This window comes from Mytilus galloprovincialis, chromosome 11 (genome assembly GCF_965363235.1).
Source record: "Mytilus galloprovincialis chromosome 11, xbMytGall1.hap1.1, whole genome shotgun sequence".
NCBI classification, from domain to species: Eukaryota; Metazoa; Mollusca; class Bivalvia; order Mytilida; family Mytilidae; genus Mytilus; species Mytilus galloprovincialis.
The window spans coordinates 48,304,181-48,311,365 of record NC_134848.1 but is presented as its reverse complement, the minus strand read 5'-3'; the positions used below and the strand labels follow the sequence as shown (position 1 = coordinate 48,311,365).

The 7,185-nt window shown below is 33.9% G+C and overlaps 1 long non-coding RNA gene across 1 annotated transcript; it reads left to right on the top strand.

The window, feature by feature from the left end:
- The first annotated feature begins 1,142 nt into the window (after window positions 1–1,142).
- On the top strand, window positions 1,143–5,908 carry LOC143051192 (uncharacterized). The gene is made up of 3 exons (XR_012970638.1): window positions 1,143–1,296; window positions 3,876–3,970; window positions 5,322–5,908. It is a non-coding gene; the product is annotated as an uncharacterized LOC143051192 (long non-coding RNA).
- Window positions 5,909–7,185: the final 1,277 nt, after the last annotated feature.

Genomic DNA, 7,185 nt, shown 5'->3' with positions numbered 1-7,185 from the left:
TGGGACTTAATTCTATCTATTGTACGGTTATAGATCTGTTGACCGTTTTGCTGTTGCTACTGCCTCTGGAGATGGCATTATTAATGGCGATGTGTGTTGGTGTCTTTAGTATCTCGTGATCAGGTAGGTCAAATCCCTCGTCGTAGTCAATCCGACATCGCTTGTCTCTGTTGTTGGTTGGGGGAAGATGGTATTAACGAGGCACGCATTCCTTGGGTTGAACGGTGACGATGTCTGCTTTGATGACGATCCCCTCATGTTCACCTTGGTATTTCGTAGGTGTTTTCTCCTTGTTTCCCTCTAGCGATGTTTTGGCTTCTGTTTGATTATTCTGGTCTACGCTGGTGGTTGGTGGTATTTCCTCAGCCGATGTTGCAGCAGAGCTTTTGGCCTGCACCCACTGGTCATAACGCTTGGCGTGCCTTGTTCTGGTGGATGGTGGTTTGTTCTTTTTCAGGGCCGGCTTGGGTTTACTGGAGGATGCCTTGTTTCTTAGCCTTGTTCCATGTTAGTTGCCAGTACTTGTTGAAAACTTCCAGCCAGGTTCTTTACCAGACTTTTTTATGGCTGCTAAAAAAGCGTTCAATTCATTGGGGAATTCCATAATGATTTGTCCAAGAACTGAGTTTTGTTGTGAGCTGTGATCATTATAGTAAACCAAAATGTCCTCGAACATTATTACAGCGACATATATTGTCGAAAATGCATCTGATCCAGTAAAATGGTAACGTAAAATAATATTATTTCATGCTGTAGTTTGTATTTTGTTGACCTTGAAAAAAAATGAATTAAAAAGCAGTAGCAGTCAAACTATAACAAATTCAAATTAGACTTTTGATAGAAACATAATCATTGAAGTTGGACGTCATGCTGTCAAGTTATCCTCAGAGGCCCTTATTTATCGAAAAATAATTGTCCGAGCTGAAAAGTTTAACGATCGTCACCTAGCAAAAGTGTGAGGCATTAATATTCATTAAATAGTTTATCTTTTGTCTCCTTCAATAAATAACCTTCAGAGGTTTGCATTAAATTCGCATAAAAAACTACAACCAATGAAGTCTCTTGTTATAAAGTTAAATTACAATAATTAATGGCCCGCAGCAAATGTAACTTCGGAAAGATCCGATCAAAAACCACAAAAGCTGTCTTTAAAGATCATAAAACTGGAATAAGTAAAATGGTGATGATATTTGCGATAGGCGTGTGAGACACGGTTATTTGATGTTATTGTCGCCATGTTTTTTATTACCTGTTTTTGATTGACCATCTCCCGTTCAGGTGTTAATTTCAACACAGGTGAGCATAATAAAGTAAATGTTAAACTGGATATTAACGTTAAGTGACGAAAAGATTACCATCTTTTACAGAAATATTACAGTGGAAATTAAGCGTGAACAATTCGATTTTAAAGATACGATAGAGTTTTATAAAATATGGTATAAAGCATTTGTACCTCGGTGCAACCGTGTTGTATTACGGTACACGATTGCTTCACCACAAACAGTTCTGTCCCAAAAGGTACCAATCTCTGCCTTGTACAAATTATCATACTAGTATACAGTTGATTAGGTCACGATTTTCGTATCGACAAGTACAAACCGCAGACATATGTTACAGTATATGCCATAAAATATACTTAGGCAGCAACCATTTGATTTTCTGGGGGGGGGGGGGGGGGGGCTATGGTTTTTTTTTCTGGACAATTTTTTTTTTCGCCTGTGGCGAAAAACAATCTATTTTTTTCGCGACAAGTCAAAAACTATTTTTTTTCTTTCAATTTTAGCATTACATATAGTGGCAGCTGAGGGCGAAACAAACAATTTTTTTTTTCTCAGAATCAAAAACAAATTATTTTTTTCTCCAAAAACTGGAAACAAACTTTTTTTTCCAAAAAAAACCATAGCCCCCACTCCCCCCCCCCCCCCCCCCCAGAAAATCAAATGGTTGCTGCCTTATAATTTTAGAAAAGAAGGAAGAGATATCAGCCTCTCAGTGTCAAGGTGCAGTTAGGCTTTTTGTCTGGAAGCAAGTTGCAGTGACTAATGAAACATAGGTCACGTACATAAATGATGTTCGATGTGTTTATAGCTTTCTACCCAGATAATGTTTAACAATGGTTTGTTTAAAAGACTTTTCGAACAGTTGAAGAGTCCATTTCATGAAAAGTGTTAATATTTAAAAAAAAAAAAAAAAAAAAACGTTGCACTAAACTGTTCTGCAATAAAACTACAAAGCATTTAGAGTAAGATTATCTGTACAAAAAATAACGTGATCTCATTAAAGATAAGAAGATGTTGTTTGGTTTGGCAATGAGACAACTCTCCACCAGAGACCACATGACGTAGAAGTAAGCACAAATAAGACTGGATATGGCCTTCAACAATGAGCAAACCCATACCGCATACCACAATCCATTAGATACTGTTAATTTAACCCTTGAATGATTCTTATCGTTTGAAATGTTTAACATTTGTGATTTCTGGACCTTTTATAGCTGACTATGCGGTATGGGCATTGCTCATTGTTGATGGCCGTATGGTGACCTAAAGGTATGAATTTCTGTGTCATTTGGTCTCTTTTTAGATTGTCTCATCGGTAATCATACCACATCTATTTTTTGTCAAGTCTGCAAGTTATTGAAGTAGCATTACTTACACCTACGAACAATTGTTACTCTTAAATATATCACATATCGTTGGAAACATCAATTGTCTAAAAGGCATAGACTAACGAATGATTGGTAAATACTGACTGTATATACAACTATAACTATGGTGGGTTACAGGTGACACGACTCAATTAACAATGAAGGATATATGATAAAATGGAACCGTTTTATATATTGCACAATTAGCACTATACCATCAAGTTTTTTTCTGAATCTTACATAATGTCAAGAATCGATTGACATGTCAAGAATTAATTGACATAAAGCTTATTGGCAAATGTTTGCAGTGTTTACGTAACTTTACTTTTTAAACGTGTGTCTGAAAATCTCATTATTCATGAATTACTTCTGTACTGACATGATTTATAACAAACCTTTCTAAAATTGAAATGTTTTTTGTTTATAGAATTGAGAGTTCAAAATCGGGTTCAAAATCGGCCCAATTTAGAATAAAAACAAGAATGTGTCATAGTACACGGATGCCCCACTCGCACTATCAATTTACATGTTCACTGGACCGTGAAATTGGGGTCAATACTTTAAAATTGGCATTAAAATTAGAAAGATCATATCATAGTTAACATGTGTACTAAATTTCAAGTTGATTGGACTTCAACTTCATCAAAAACTACCTCGACCAAAAACTTTAATCTGAAGCGGGACGAACGAACGGACGAACGGACGAACGGAGGCACAGACCAGAAAACATAATGCCCCTCTACTATCGTAGGTGGGTCATAAAAAATATAACTGTTTGAATGATTAAGAAACTGAGGTTTAAACTCCCTCAGGCAAAATTAACCTTAGATAGATTTGACTATATTTTGGTCCTGTTTGGTTCTATAGCTCTCCAACAGCTTAGTTTCTTATGTCCTTGGTAAAAAGTATTTGGCTTTGAGGTAGATCTAGAAAAGCGCGTCGAACGCACGAAATATATACTACTTACCTGGTTTTTAATAACATGAGCAACACGACGGGTGCCAAATGTGAAGCAGGATCTGCTTACCATTCAGAAGCTCCTGAGATCACCCCCATTTTTTGGTCGGGTTCGTGTTATTTGTTCTATAGTTTTCTATGTTGTTTCTTGTGTGCTTATTTGTCTGTTTGTCTTTTTCTTTTTTAGCCATGACGTTGTTTGTTTATTTTCTATCTATGAGTTTAGAATATCCCACTTTTATAGCGCGTGTTTATTCTTCCATCTTTTAAGATTCAAACTATATATGGATATACAGATGAAGATACTTTCATTACAGAATTCTGAATCACCAATGTAATTACTGCTGCATATGTATTGAAACATCTGTAAGTAATGGTTAACTATGTCGTAAAATACTATCGTAAATCGTTCTTCTTATTCAATAACGACATTCAAAGGTCGAGAATGTATTGATATTTGTGATAATAAAATTACATTTGTTTGTTCTTGTAACATATTGAGGCCGTTAATTTCATATTTTAATGATGATGAAGATTCACAAATGATAAAGCAATGCCTAAAATCGATTACTTGTAAAATGAAAAGTTCTTTCAAATGTATACCGTATTTTAACCATAAATCGAATAATTAAATTGTAGAAATCAGAATTTTCATTCATCGGGAAACATTTTTCGATTCGGATTTCCTGTTTATAGTGTTGCTTATTGTCGAACTCTCGTGAATGATAATTCACAATCAGAAAGGAGATCATTCAATTATTTTTTATATTTTTATTTCCCATTTATAGGCATTATGTTTTCTGTACGTCCGTTCGTCTGTTCGTCCGTCCGTTCTTCTGTCTGACCCGCTTCATGTTAAAGTTTTTAGTCTTTCAGGTTGAAGTTTTTGGTCGAGGTTGTTATTAATGAAGTTGAGGTCCAGTCATTTTTAAACTTATAATAGTACACATGTTCCCTATGATATAAGCTCTCTAATTTTAATGCAAAATAAGAGTTTTTACCCATTTTCACAGTCCATTGAACATAGAAAATGATGTTCAAAATGATAGTGTGGATTGGGCACCCGTGTACTATGGACACATTCTTGTTTATTGTGGTTTCATGTTTTGTTCTCTCTCCATCGTGTTAAATTGCTTTTACCTCTTTTTCGAAGTTATGGTGGCATGTGCATGATGGCTTAGCAATGTGCAAACGCAACATTTGTATGTCTTCTTTCAATACTATTTTCTATTCTGCTTTATATCGGGTCTCATGATCAAGACAGTCTCTGAATGATAATTATGTCGATTATAAAATAAGTTGGCATATAGTCCTGAAATACGCACGCAGTGCTGATAATGCATAACATTTTTTCGTATATAACTTTTTTAGGAAATGAATGTTTCTTTTATATTTTATTGGGGTTGATAAGTGTTGACCGAAGCACATTTTATATAAAGAGCGGGAAAATATAAACATGTATTTGATCAACACTTCATAGATCAGAAATATAAGTGAAAAAGGGGGGAATTGTTTAATGACGCACGAGTGTTGTTAGTCAATTAAACTAACAGATTCTCGTGAAACATACATGTAAATTTTAAATTTGTTTCTTGACCTTTTAATTTGTGGTTAATTTTAATATTGTTCTAAAAGTTTAAGTCGATTCGATGGTAATAATTAAAAGCAGTTGATGTCCATTTAATAGACTGGTTGATAAGTTTAGTCTATTTTGTAGCGCAAAATAGTCCAATATGTAAAATTGAGAATGGAATTAAGGAATGTGTCAAAAGGAACAACAGCTGGACCAAAGAGCAGGTCTTGTTCAGAATCTTGTCAAGAATCAACAGTCTTAATGAATTATCAGTCTGGTTAAATCTTATAACTAGAAAGGGGAAATCAGCAATCATATATACAGCAACAATAAACAGACAATACCTTGCCAAAACTGCATCTAAAACAAATACACTGAAAAGAAAAGAAAACCTACTCCCACCATGCAGTACACAGATACAGATATAATTTAACGTAAGATTCAATAATTTAATTTTGGATGTAACGCGTCCTCTAATTGGCTGACAGTGTTTTGTCTACCAACTCATGAACATAATTTTGCCATGCGATTGTGACGTCATCAACTTTTTTTTCTTGATTTACACCGGTTTAAAAAGCAACTTAGAATTAAATTATAAGGAATGACTGTAATATTTTTTCTGTTTTTTCGAAATAACCTAAAATGTGGTAAACACTTTAAAATAACCCGTTATTTCTTCATAGACAGAAAACAATATTACAGTCATTCCTTAAACATTATACTAGTAGTATAACAATCAATCAATTCTGAAACTTGCGCAGGTACATGTATATGTATATGCATTATTGTTTTATAATGATTCAAATAAATATTTTCAAATCCAATATTTTTTTCCAATATACATGCTTTTTCTTCTTTTTGATAATGAACCATTATATGATCCATAATCATTTAATTGAATTTTGATTAGAATTCCATACGCAGTAAAGTAATAAAATGCTCTAAGTTCGAAATCAAATTATGATTAGTGCGGGTCTGGATATGGGGAGGGATTTCTTCATTTCAGAATTATTTAATATTTTTACCCAATTTTCTGTATTCTTTATATTTTAGCGTCTTTTTATTCTCCATTCTTTTCTTTTTCCTATTTTTTCTTTATTAATTTCTTTAATTTCTTTGCCATTTATTTTGCATCTTTCGCCTATTTCTTCTCTCTATTCTGTAAACTCCATCCCCACCCTCATCTATGGTAACTGACCGTTATTTGTTTCCTTTGAAAAAGTGTATTGATTAAATATATTGAATATTATATGAACTCTTTGACATCTGTCTTTGAAATAAAATCCTCAAAGAAGCCAACAACGAAGGAAATTTTGTATCAGCCTTGTCCATTCAGAATATCAGGAAATTAGCAAACATTTCAATGATCAAGAACATCATCAAGGTGCTTTAAACAAAAAAATGTCCGTCACATTCAGTTTTTTCAACTTGTAACAGAAGGTGTATCAAAGTAATGCATTTACAGATTTATTGGAATATGAAATTACAACATCTTTTGACTAAAAGTTTTGAATGTCAGAAGTGTCCTATTTTTTTTTTTTTTTTTTACATTATTGTCAAAATAGATATTTTATTCAGTAAGGGAGCTACCATTTGATTTTTATGGGGGGGGGGGGGGGGGGAGTTCTAGGATGAAATTTGAAAAAAATAGGCAGGACAGGAGTTTTGAGTAAAAAAAAAAGGCAGGATGAGACACTTTGCAAAAAAAAAAGCAGGATGACAATTTAGGTAAAAAAAAAGGCAGGACCGAATAGAGTGAAAAATAAAAAGGCAGGACAAAGATTACAACTAAAAAAAAGGCAGGACAAAATTTAGATATTTTATTCAGTAAGGGAGCTACCATTTGATTTTTATGGGGGGGGGGGGGGAGTTCTAGGATGAAATTTGAAAAAAATAGGCAGGACAGGAGTTTTGAGTAAAAAAAAAAGGCAGGATGAGACACTTGAAAAAAATAAAAGCAGGATGACAATTTAGGTAAAAAAAAAGGCAGGACCGAATAGAGTGAAAA